Raw genomic sequence first — 12789 nt, forward strand, 5'->3', positions numbered from 1 at the left:
TGGGTCACTGTCTGTGTGGAGTTTGCACGTTTTCCCCGTGTCTGCGTGGATTTCCTCCAGGTGCTCCGGTTTCCTCCCACACTCCAAAGATGTCCAGGTTAGGTGGATTGGCCATTCTGAATCGCCCCTTAGTGTGGGGGGGGGGGACTAGCTAGGGTAAATGCATGCGGTTGTGGGGATGGGGCCTGCATGGGATTGTGGTCAGTCCAGACTTGATGGACCAATGACCTCTTTCTGCACTATAGGATTCTATGATTCTATGATTCTCTGCCTTAATCCTGAATTGAAACTTCCTCTAGTTTCTCTCCTATCTCCCATCATGACCTCACTGAGTTCATCTTGTCCATGAGAATCTCCTCCTGTTTCCTCAACCCTACTCCCAGAAAACTGTTGACCACCCAACTTCCCGTCCTGGTTTTCATGTTAACTGATATTGCTCATAGTTGTCTCTCTCAAAGTGTTGTCCCTCTCTTCATTATATGTCATCACTCCTCTCTTCAAATCTTCTCCATCAAGTTTACAAAGTACCATACTACCTCCAACGTCTCTGTCTTTGAATGTGTTGTCACCTCCTAAATCTTTGCTCATTTTTCCCTGAACTCCATGATTGAATCACTCCAATCAGGTTCCCTCTCCTGCCACAGTACCAAAGTGGCTCTTATCAAAGTCACAATTGGCATCCTATAACTGTGACAAAGGAAAACTCTCCCTACTCATCCTTCTCAACCAGTTAGCAGCCTTTGACACAGTTGAACACACCATCCCCCTTCAATACCTCTCCACTGTCACCCAGCTGGGTTGGACTGCACCCATTTGGTTCCAATCTCTCCATTTAATCTTAGCCAGAGTGCCACTTGTAATGGCTTCTCTTCCTGCTCCCGCACTGTTGCCTCTGATGTTCACCAAGGGTCTATCCTTGGCCTCCTCCTATTTCTTATCTATATTCTGCTCACTGGTGGCATCATCAGAAAGTACAGTGTCAGTTTTCACATGTACACTAACGATTCCCAGCTCTAGCTTCCCACTACCTCGCTCAATTCCTCCTAAATGATCAGACTGCTTATCTGACATCCAGTCCTCAATGAGCAGAAATTTCTACCAATGAAATATTGGGAATAGTAAAGCCATCGTCTTCATTCCCTGCTTCAAACACTGTTCCCTCGCTACCAACTCCTTCTCTCTTCCTGAGTCAAAATCAGACTGTGCACAACCTTGGTGTCATATTTGACCCCACGATGACCTTCCAGCTACATATTAATGCCATTACGAAGAGCGTCCATTTTCACCTCCATAACATTGCCTGACTTTGACCCTGCCTCAGTTTATCAGCTGGTAAACCTTCAATTCGTGTCTTTGTTAACACTGGACTTGACTATTTCAATGCTGTTCTGGTTGGTCTCCCACATTCTACCCCTTAAACTTGAAGTCATCCGGAACACTGCTGCTCATTCACTTACTTGCGCTGTTCCTTTTTCCTGCGCTCACTGACTTCCATTGGCACCCAAACAAGCAACATTTTAATTTTAAAATTCTTGCCCTGGCTTTCAAATCCCTACATTGTCTCACCCCCTCCCTATTTCTGTCATCTCCTCTAGCCCCAAAACCCTCCAAGATATCTGCGCTCATCCTGAACGTCCCCAATTTTAATCGCTCCACCATTGGTGGCCGTGCCTTCAGTTGCCTAGGCCCTAAGTTCTAGCATTCCCTCCCTGAACCTCGCTCCCACTCTACCTCACTCTCCTCCTTTAAGAGAATCCTAAAAATCTATCTTTTCGACCAAGCTTTTGGTCATCTGGCCTAATATTTCCTTATATGGCTTAATGCCATATTTTATACTCCTGTGAGCACCTTGGGATGCTTCATTATGTTAAAGGTTTTATATAAATCCATGATGTTGCTGTTGATCATCTTCCTAAGCTGTATTCCTTCTCAATGTAACAGACACTCTTGAAAGTTTTTATATCTGTTCAGTGCGATATGGATGAAGCGGAAGTGAATGTTGAAGACTCGGTTCATCCCACTTGGAATTAATGTATTTTTATTGTAAAGATAGTACAGGATGCAGGCATTGTTGCAGCGATAGGAGAGGCTGTGTTTCATAATGGAGCATAAACATTGGGCTGATTCTTGGTAGGGTGAGAAAAGGGGTGGGCAGGGCGGTGAAATTTGGCATGTCATCTACGACTCTCACCAACATTTAAAGATGCACCACAGCTTGGCAAGGCTCCTGCTCTGCCCAAGACCACAGGAAACTACAAAGAGTGGTGAATGAAGCCCAGTCCATTACGTAAATCAGCCTCCCATCCATTGACTCTGCCTGCACTTCCCGCTGCCTCGGAAAAGCAGCCACAATAATTAAGGATCCCACGCACCCCGGACATACTCTCTTCCACCGTCCTCCATCGGGAAAAAGATACAAAAGTCTGAGGTCACGTACCAACCGACTCAAGAACAGCTTCTTCTCTGCTGCCATCAGACTTTTGAATGGACCTATCTCACACTAAGTTGATCTTTCTCTACACCCTAGCTATGACTGTAACACTACATTCTGCACTCTCGCCTTTCCTCCTCTATGTTTTGTCTGTATAGTGCGCAAGAAACAATACTTTTCACTGTATACTAATCCAGGTGACGATAATAAATCAAATCAAATCAAATCAAGATTCTTTCAGGAAGCCCCGGAGCTTGCATTTCCCCCCCCCTCCCCAGCCCCACTTGCAGTGGAGCTCTAACTCCCCAGTGTGTGAGTAGCTTTGCCTTGAGGGACTTCACACCTGGAAGTCAGGCTGATATACAGTCGAGCTGGGAGCACTCCAGCGGAGGACACAGCTTTACCTACTGCCCAAGAGTTCAAATCAAGTATCTCAAAGCTACTCACACACTGGGGAGTTAGAGCTCCACTGCAGGTGGGGCTGAGGAGGGGGGGAAATGCAAGCTCCGAGGCTTCCTGAAAGAACCTTGACTGGTTTGATTTGATTTGATTTATTATTGTCACATGTATTAGTATACAGTGAAAAGTATCAAACTGGAGGTGTAACATGGGTGGCCCACTCACCCCACTCTCCATCTGCTAATTCACATTCCCAGCTAAAATCGAGACTTTCATATCAGTGGCATCCCAGGAATCCTCGTTCAGAGTGCTGTACATAGAACCCATGAAATGTCACAGCGTAGTCGCTTGTGGAGAACATGAGAGCTGCATGTTGACAGATGTACCACAAGATTCATAAATTCCATCCAATTACTGTGATGTTGAATAACGAGTCGGAATTGATGTGTATCTCGCAGCAAGTGCTTACGTTGTTCATATGCTTTGTAATTAGCAACTAATTAGTTTCGCAATTTATTGCTGGGCTAGTTGCGGCATGTCAATCAGTTCAAAATTATAGAAGAGCTCTTGTTGCTGTTGAATAATTCAGTGGACACATTTCTGTTATTATGGGATAATTTAATTTTTGTAGCCCGAAGAATCTTTTAACAAATGCTTTGTCCTTTTTCTCTGAACTTGCCCTGCTGGTGCACAGTTTCATGAATACCAGCAGACCCTTTGCAACTCATGTGCGACCGTTCCACATATGTGAGCAGAACAGTGAGAATTTGTGGGCCATTCTCATAAAGTGGTGGCTGGGCTCAGTCTCAATGTTCTGGATTCAAGAATCATTCCAGAGACTTCAGCACATAATCCACACTGCCGCTTCAGTGCACGCCTGAGGGAATGCTGCACTGCCGGAGGTGTCAGCTTTTAGATGAGGCATCAAAGCAAGCTCCTATCTGACCTCTTCAACAGACGTAAATGATTCAAAGGTACCATTGGAAGAAGAGTAGGAGTGTTCTTCTGATATCCTGGACAATATTTATCCCACAACCAATCCATACTGAAAAACCGATCATTTGGTCATCGAATCATAGAATCCATAGTGCAGAAGGAAGCCATTCGGCCCATCGAATCTGCACGAAGCACAATCCCACCCAGGCCCGATCCCCATAACCCCATGCATTTACCCTAACTAGTGCCCCTGACACTAAGGGGCAATTTAGTATGGCCAATCCACCTAACCCGCACATCTTTGGAGTGTGGGAGGAAACCAGGGCACCCGGAGGAAACCCACACAGACATGTGGAGAATGTGCAAACTCCACACAGACAGTGTAGTCATTACCTTATTGCTGTTTATGGGATCATGCTGTGCATTACAAGCTGCCGTATTTTCCTACATTCCTGCACTTCAAAAGTACTTCAGTAGCTCCAAAGATGAGATATTCTGATGTCTTGAAAGCTGTCATCTAAATGTAAGTTCTTTCTTTCTTATCCCACCTGAGTAGATGCTAATAAAGAACTTGATGCTATGCTTACTAATGTTCAGGCACCTCCATACACACAAACCAGCGAACTTCATTGCCTAGTAATTATAGATGAGAATCATAGAACTGTTACAGAATTGAAGGAGGTAATTCAGCCCATCGTGTCTGTACTGGCCCCCTGAAGGAGCAAATCACCTAGTATCGCTCCCCTGCTTTTTCTCATAGGCCTGCAAATTTTTATTTTCAGATAATTAACCAATTCCCTATTGAAAGCCTCAATTGACCCTGTCTCCACCACATTCACAGGTAGTGCAGCCAGATCCTAAGCATTTGCTGCACGGCATGGTTTTTCCTCATGTTACTATCAGGGTCAGGGAGAGAAACCTTGGGCCCCGGTACTTCTTCTCCTGTTTCCGTACCCCTTATCTCCATCACCACCCCTCCCCATAACCCTCCCCTCAGTCATGCATGTCGAACACATGTTCAGCTGTGTGTGGTTCGGAGGGGAGACAGGTTAAAGCTTGTTGCTCTGGAATGGCAGTGCTTGCGTTAGATTAGTATAACTCGCTGATTGATGTCATGATCCTGGGCAATGTGAAATTTGTATCACTAAACCCCCACCAACATGGCATCCAGCCACTAACCTGGAGACCCTTTGATTCAGAAGTGTGTGAATGTACTGCAAACTCCATTTCAGGACTTTAAGGTGCCTTGTAGCTCCCAATAATCCAACTTCAGCCCCCAATTCCAGCATCTGGTCCTTTCTGTTTGTGAATCTTGCTGAGTGCAAACTGGGTGTCAGAACATAACAACATTGATTACTTCGCAGTGGCTAAGACTCCTGAAAGAAGCACATTTGTGAAAGACTCACTATAAACCAAGTGGCAGGTAAAGTGGATCCAGGGCCATCAAGAGGGAGAAGGTTGGTTTAGGTAACCAGGGAAGGGATCATACCATCGTGAGGGAGGAGGTCAGGTCGGGAGTTTAACTCATCATCTGTTTAATGTTTCACAATTACTTAACACCAGTTTGACTCTACTTATTACATGCTTTCATTCAATGTCCAAAATTAAAGTGAATTCAACAAGGCTATTTAAGGTTAGCCTCTTTATGTAGCTGTCAAGTTAACAGCTTTCAGTATTAACTATGTCCGAGTGGGTTGCAATCTAATTCATCATATAGTTGAAGATGGGGCCGCACACCATCAAGAAAGAGGTTGGGAAGGACTTGGCCCAGAGGCCCAGGCCACACACTATCATGGGGGGAGGTCAATAATGGCCTCTTGAAATAGAGGTGAGGCAGCAAATGCTTCACCTTACTTTGTGCTCCATCCATATCTGAAGTAAAGAAATCTCCAACAGAACAGAAACCAAACTCCACTTTCCAGTCTCCCCACATATGTGTCATACTAGAGAAGGGAGGGAAACTATGAGCCCTGGCACTTTGCCTGTTTCCATATCCCTTATCTCCATCACTCCCACTCGCGCCTCCTTTGGGACTTAGGGTCCAATTAAGGACAACAGGCAGGCTCCCAATGCTGGAGGGTATGGGAGGCCTACCACTTGAAAGCAGCAGGAAGATGCTTTAGCAAGTAGGTGAGAAGGAGGGCCAAAAATCTAAAGTCAAACAAAAGTTATTGGATTCCGCAGCCAGACCACCATTGTGGGAGGTTGGGGGGTGGGAGGGGGGGAAATATGGGGGTTGGGGGATGGGGGAGTGGGTAACACCTCCTCAGGATGGCCTTTATCTGCTGCTGAACCCAGCCAGGCTGGTTCTGCCAATGGGGAGGTCGCCCTCAAGCAGCTAAGCTGCCGCCCATGAGGATCTGGCAGCCAACTGGAAAATTTGACCATCAACAATTGCCTGTCATTGGCCATCAATGTGAATTGGCCACTGGCCTCTGACAGGCTAGTAGCCCTACCCCTTCCCTCCTCTCCACATCCTGCCTCTATGAATATGGCCCAGGATAGGATGAAGCTGGAGGAAACAGGCTACCAGCGTGAAATTCTTCTTCCAGCCAGCTTTGCTCCCACACCGAGAGGGAGCTGAAAACCTTACCTGCAGTCTTCTATTTGTTGGCAAGGCAGATTAGGTAACAAATTTGTGAAAGGTGTTTGTTCTGTTGGCAAGAATCACCTTGAATCTTTGGAGCTCATTGCCACAGAGGGCTGTGGAGACCAGGTCATTGAGTGTCTTTAAGACAGAGATAGATAGGTTCTTGGTCAATAAGGGGATCAAGGCTCATGGGGAGAAGGCAGGAGAATGGGGATGAGAATCATATCAGCCATGATTGAATGGCGGAGCACTCGATGGGCCGAAGAGCCTAATTCTGTTCCTATATCTTATGGACTTATGGTCTTATGATGTCCTTCCTTATGGCTGATTTCTTTAACTCTTTCTCCGATATCCTTTTCACCTTTTCACCCTTGATCTCTTACTCTGTTCAGGATCTGTCTGCTGAGCACTCTGGTCAGAATATTGAGCTTATTTACTTCATTCACAAGCCATTTTCTCCACGATAATGCTTCTGAATGAAAACTCATCTGTCTATAGGCAGCAAATCAGACACATCTGGATTCCTTAGGCACATGCAGCAATTTAAAAAAGGATGCTGTTTTTGTTGGGATTGTACATGTGGGATGCTGAAGGGATTGTGATCAATATTTGTAAGGAATATGGCTGACTCTGGGACACCCCATTTTCCAATTACAGTGTCAGAATATTAAATGTGCCATAATGGACTCCATGGACCTGATTGCAATACTTCAGAACATTTATTGGATTGATCAGGTTTGGGAAAATAGGTTAATCCATCATTACATTAAGGTTTTGAATGAAGCAATCATGTTAGGTCTGACAATGCTTTGAGTGTTTGCCATGAAAGTCCACAATACAGCTGGGTAAAAATCATGACACCACCTTCTCCTGAGGAGTTCCTTCATGTACATCCTTAAATCTGTTGCCCCCAAATAAATCCTTCCATTTAATGCAGCTGTTTGTTGCAAGTGCATCATGTGTGTTCTTGAATGTCCTCATGATAGTTAAAATTTGACATTGTTTCAAGTCTGCTTATATCAGAAGATGATGTGGAGATGCCGGCGTTGGACTGGGGTAAACACAGTAAGAAGTTTAACAACACCATGTTAAAGTCCAACAGGTTTATTTGGTAGCAAAAGCCACAAGCTCCGAAAGCTAGTGGCTTTTGCTACCAAATAAACCTGTTGGACTTTAACCTGGTGTTGTTAAACTTCTTACTGTATATCAGAAGATGGCAGAGAATAAAAGAACAGAGGATATATCATAGAATCATTGAATCATAGAACACGTACAGTGCAGAAGGCGGTGATTCGGCCCATCGAAACTGCACCGATAACAATTCAACCCAGGCCCTATACCTGTAACCCCACATATTTACCCTGCTAATCCTCCTGACACTAAGGGGCAATTTAACATGGCCAATCAACCTAGCCCGCACACCTTTGAACTGTGGAAGGAAACTGGAGAATCCGGAGGCCATGGAGGGGAAGTGCACATTCCTCACACACAGTCATTCAAGGTCGGAATTGAACTCAGCTCCTAAAGTAACTCACAACAAATAGTGTCACTAACACTAAATCCCCAAACCCAGGGATATCCATCCTAATGGGATGAAAACTGAAAAACTGAACTCAAGAAGGAAACATTGGGTGATGCATCAGCACAAGTGGGCAGGGGTAGGCAGTGGTTGACTGTGTGGGAACCTCCTGCCCAGAAGACCTAATTCATGTCTGATCTAGATCTGTTTTTCAAAGAAGCGTGCTTCATGACCAGCAAAAATTATTGCAGCCATGGAAGACCATGTCAAACAACTTTCAGCACATCATGGCTGATATGAAGGGATTCACTATCTCCACCCACTAATGGATGGAATTGTAACACTAAAGTCCACTCTGGAACATGGAGCATTTCAGAGACATTTGCAGCACTGTTCCCCAAGGAAGAGACCCAAAGCCCAGATTTGGAATTGTCATCTCCTGCTTAAACAATTTGAGACTAGGATGAAGAGAGCCCCTGTTCAGGGCTTCAACAATTGCTTTGGTGTAACCGGGTCTGTTGGCACACAGTAAACCAGTATTCAGTATTCAGTAACAGGGCTATGTGTGGGGGATTGGATAAAGATGGTGTTGTTATGGATGACAATACACTGGACCACGTGCTCGCCCCAAACTGCCACCCCCCTTGCAGTTGCAAAAATTAACAAACTCCGCTATTAATTAAAAATTGATTGCAGTCTGACACCAGCTTTTGTTTAGTAAGCGAATGCTGTCCATTTTCTGGCATTTATACAATAATAGGAGGAAGATGGTGGGAATGTCCGATCTATTGTCATCCTGACAAGAGGGGAATCTGTACCTGAATGTGAAAAGTGGAAGAAAATTAATTCCTTGGGGACTGATTTTACAATTTTTTGTCTAAGTGCTGGGCAGACTTGAAACTGGGGGAGTTTCAGATCTGTCTTTTGAGTGTGTTTTCAGCCCCCCCCCCCCCGTCCCCCTCCCCGTCCCCCGCATACACACTCTGCCTGCAAGACTCTGAGCGAACCTGTTGCTCACTGCAGTAGCCTGTGGGCGGGGCTTAATGTGCCCAAAACCCTGCAGAGGGAGGTAGTGCACATGTTCAGGCCTCTGATGCACAGGAGTCTGACAGAAAACAGAGAGCTTTCAGGCCCCCTGCTACTGCAGGCAGCCTGAAGCAGCCCCCCAGCTGCAATCGCAGGGGCCCACGGCCCAAGATACAGCACCCGCCGATCCCCGCCCCCCCCCCCCCCCCCACCGCCCAGACCGATTGCGGACTCCCTCCCTCCCTTACCGATTGTGGCCCCACCGCCCTCCCCCCACCGATCGCTGCAGAGTGGCAGCTGGACCCCTCCTCCTCCCTCCCCCACCGATCGCTGCATAGTGGCAGCGCGCCCCCTCCCCCATTAGCCCCATCCCACTGGTTCCTTCCCCCATTAGCCCTGCCCCGACTGGCCCCTCCCCTATTAGCCCTGCCCCCACTGGCCACTCCTCCATTAGCCCCACCCCACTAGCCCCTCCCCCCATTAGCACCACCCCCTGGCACTGCCCAGTAGGCATTGTCCAGGTGCCTGGTGGGCATTGCCATCCCTTCCGGGGGGCCTTAATGGCCTCTGGTTCCACCAGCGAGGCCAAGTTGACTGCTCCCCGTTCATAGGGAGCATGTGTATTCCTCGCCGGCGAGAACCTTTCCCGGTAAGGTCATAGGGCGTGGGGGGGAGGGGGCGAGCCCGAACAATTGAGCTCCAGGCTTGCTAAGCAAATATTAAACAGCATTTAAATAAATTTCCATACATTAACCTGCCTCTCGGCCATTTCCGGTGAGAGGCTGACTACGCCAGAAATCCGGCACTCATGAAATGGTGCCAGTCACGAAAACCGGCAATCATGCTAATCGCTTTACGCCCCGCTTTACAACCGCGTCACACCGGAAAACGCGATGGTGAAATCGCTCCCTTAATCTCTGGGATGCCTTTTTTAGCACAATCAATGCAGATATAACATGAGATGACGGAATTGATCAATGTTAGTCACTGTTGGCCTGTTTCACCCTATTGTTATTTTTGTTCATTCGTGGGACATGGGCGTCGCTAGCTAGTCAGCATTTATTGCCCACCCCTCGTTGCCCTTTGAGGGCAATTGAGAGTCAACCACATTGCTGTGTCTCTGGAATCACTTACAGGCCAGACCAGGGTAAGGACCGCAGATTTCCTTCCTTAAAGGACATTCGTGAACCAGATGGGATTTTCTGACAATCGGCAATCGTTTCATGGTCATCAGTAGATTCTTAATTCCAGATTTTTTAAAATTCAATTCTAATTCCACCATCTGCCATGGCGGGATTTGAACCCGGGTCCTCCGAACATTAGTTGAGTTTCCAGATTAATTGCCTAGCAATAATACCACGAGGCCATCGCTTTCTCTGATTGACAAACATCGTCCCCTAAAATCTTTTGGTGAATTCAGTAATCAAGGACAGATCATGTTTAAGAAAATGCACAAGAGATGATGCAGCCTCACTAAACATAAATTGCTGAAGTGACTCTTCGCTCACACATTCTTAAGAGATTGAGATTGGTGAGAATTTACCTCCTTAAAATTGTTAGTTTGTAAAGAAGAGTTTGTTCAGCACATTGTGCATTTTTCCGACCTCATGCAGTTAGATTTACGCAGCATAAAACACATGCTGCAATTAATTCATGAGTGTGAAGGCAGTTGCTGCCATCCTGAGACATCGTGACACGCAATGTCAGAATTTGTTTATCTTTAAAGCAATAGACCATGGTGACAGTCCTCTTTTTGTCAGATTCTATCAATCCATTATCCCCTTAACTACAGGTTCTGAATAGGAGCAGGCATTAGCGTCCTTATGTAACAGTTAAGACTGAACAGTCAGGGACCTTCATTTAATTATCGGTCACTGAAGCATTCACTTTGGTGTGCTGTTTAAAACAGGTGATATCCAAGCAGCCTCCCTTCATACAATCCATCTGCTTTTCCTTTTCATTGGGCTATACATTCTCCAGAGTTAACTTAGTTCTTAAGAGATTGGTATCAAGTCCTGGATTGGGACTCAGACCTTCTAACCCAGAGGTAGGGACCCTATCCAATGTGCCATAAGGCCTTCCGTGGAGCTAATAAATGGGGTTATAAATGTGCAAAGGCAAACACCAGAGCATCACACAGCTCGAATTCATTTGTAGACAAAGCCTGGCTGAACTTTTACTCCAGCAAACAAAATGACTTCTTCAATTCATTATCCATTTCTGGATACAGCTATGCAGTCTGCACAACTAATTACACAATGGTAGTCATAATCTGGTGGAAAGTCACGTGTTCCATTGATGGTTACAGTTCAGTATTTCCTTTGGGAATTCCTGCTATCCCTCTCGGTGGTACAACATTACCTTGTCATCACAAATCATTTAAAAAGCTATTCGAAAATTTTCTAATTCTGAAACAAGATTTTTAAACAAAATAAAACATGCAGAAAATTACATATTACATACATATGTTTGGCTGAGTGCCAAATTCTCCATTCTCGCTGGCAACATTGGCGGAGCATCTGACATCAGGGAATTCCAGCCAAAAAATAGTGTCCAACATTGGATACGATTCCGCGATTGGGCAGCACTTGCTAAACAATCCTGATTGTATTGAGAATTATACTGACAACCAATTTAAGATTATCAGTCAGGCTCGCAGTATGTCTCACTTATGCATGCTACACACAGAGCCCTGTCTTTTGTAGACTGTTTTGCAGACAGAAGAAGCATGTTCACGCTTTGCTCCTTTTTCAACTAAACAAATGCTTGGGAAGTTATTTCTGGGTTAATTCGCCTTGGCAATACCTTGACCAATCAGAGTCCATTTGCCCACCAATCAGCACTCTCCTCTCATGCAGTATAAATTGTTGTTCCCATTCCCATTGATATTCTTACAAATCTGTCCTGATGAGTGCAAGATAATAAGCTTTGACAGCATGTCTCTTTTTTCCAGCAATATTGATACTTTTATTGGGCTGTAGTGAAAGGAGTTTTTTTTATCATAGTGGAAAATAATGGATGAATGACTTGTTTTAAAAGCCTTTCTTTACACATTCTACTGCCACTATCAGACCAGCGACCTGTTCCATGAATTATTAGCTATGGAAACAGACAAAGGTCTGTCTCAGTGCACTATTAGGTGTGGAAAGAGAATTGGAGTTGGACTGTCACTCTAGGGTTCATTGGTTCTGAACAGTGTGTTAAGATGATGGAGAACAGACCCTGGAATTATACATGGATATATTGGATTTTACAAAAGACCTGAGTTTTATATTTAAAAGATGACAGAATATACAGCTAGCCCCTGACAGGAATGGCCTGCAGGGTTTCACGAGGGAAAAATGGAACCCCTCCCTATGTTTCCAGACAAGGTACTTGTACAACCATCCAAAAACTGATAACTGATGACTATCTCATCTCAGAGACCCTGGGTATAATTGCCTCTATGAGAATATGCATCCTAGGTCTCCAGCTGAAATATACATAGGAAGTGATTAAATGCCGGCTTGCTACTGGAATGGCTGCCTGTCCATCTATCAGCCTGTGGGCTGGAATTCTCCAAATTCGCCTGCAGCTGGGATCTTCCGGTCCCGCTGCAGTGAATGGAGATTTGGCTGAGTGCCAAATTCTCTGTTCTCGCTGGCAACGGCAGCAGGGCATGAATGGAGGATTCCGGCTTGTGTGTGTGAGCTGTAAGAAACAGCAGCAGAGAGTTGCTGCTGTTTCTTACAACTGAGGCAGGGCCCCTGCAAAAATAGCCAGCTTTTGCAGGAACATCTAAAACTCTCTCTTTGACTTTGAAAGTCGATCCGTCAACAGATCCTACTGTCCAGGACGTTGTTGCTATGGAAGTATAGTTCATCAGTCTCCCTGCGGAAGACTGACCTT

Source organism: Mustelus asterias, chromosome 9 (genome assembly GCF_964213995.1).
Source record: "Mustelus asterias chromosome 9, sMusAst1.hap1.1, whole genome shotgun sequence".
In the NCBI taxonomy this organism is placed as follows: Eukaryota; Metazoa; Chordata; class Chondrichthyes; order Carcharhiniformes; family Triakidae; genus Mustelus; species Mustelus asterias.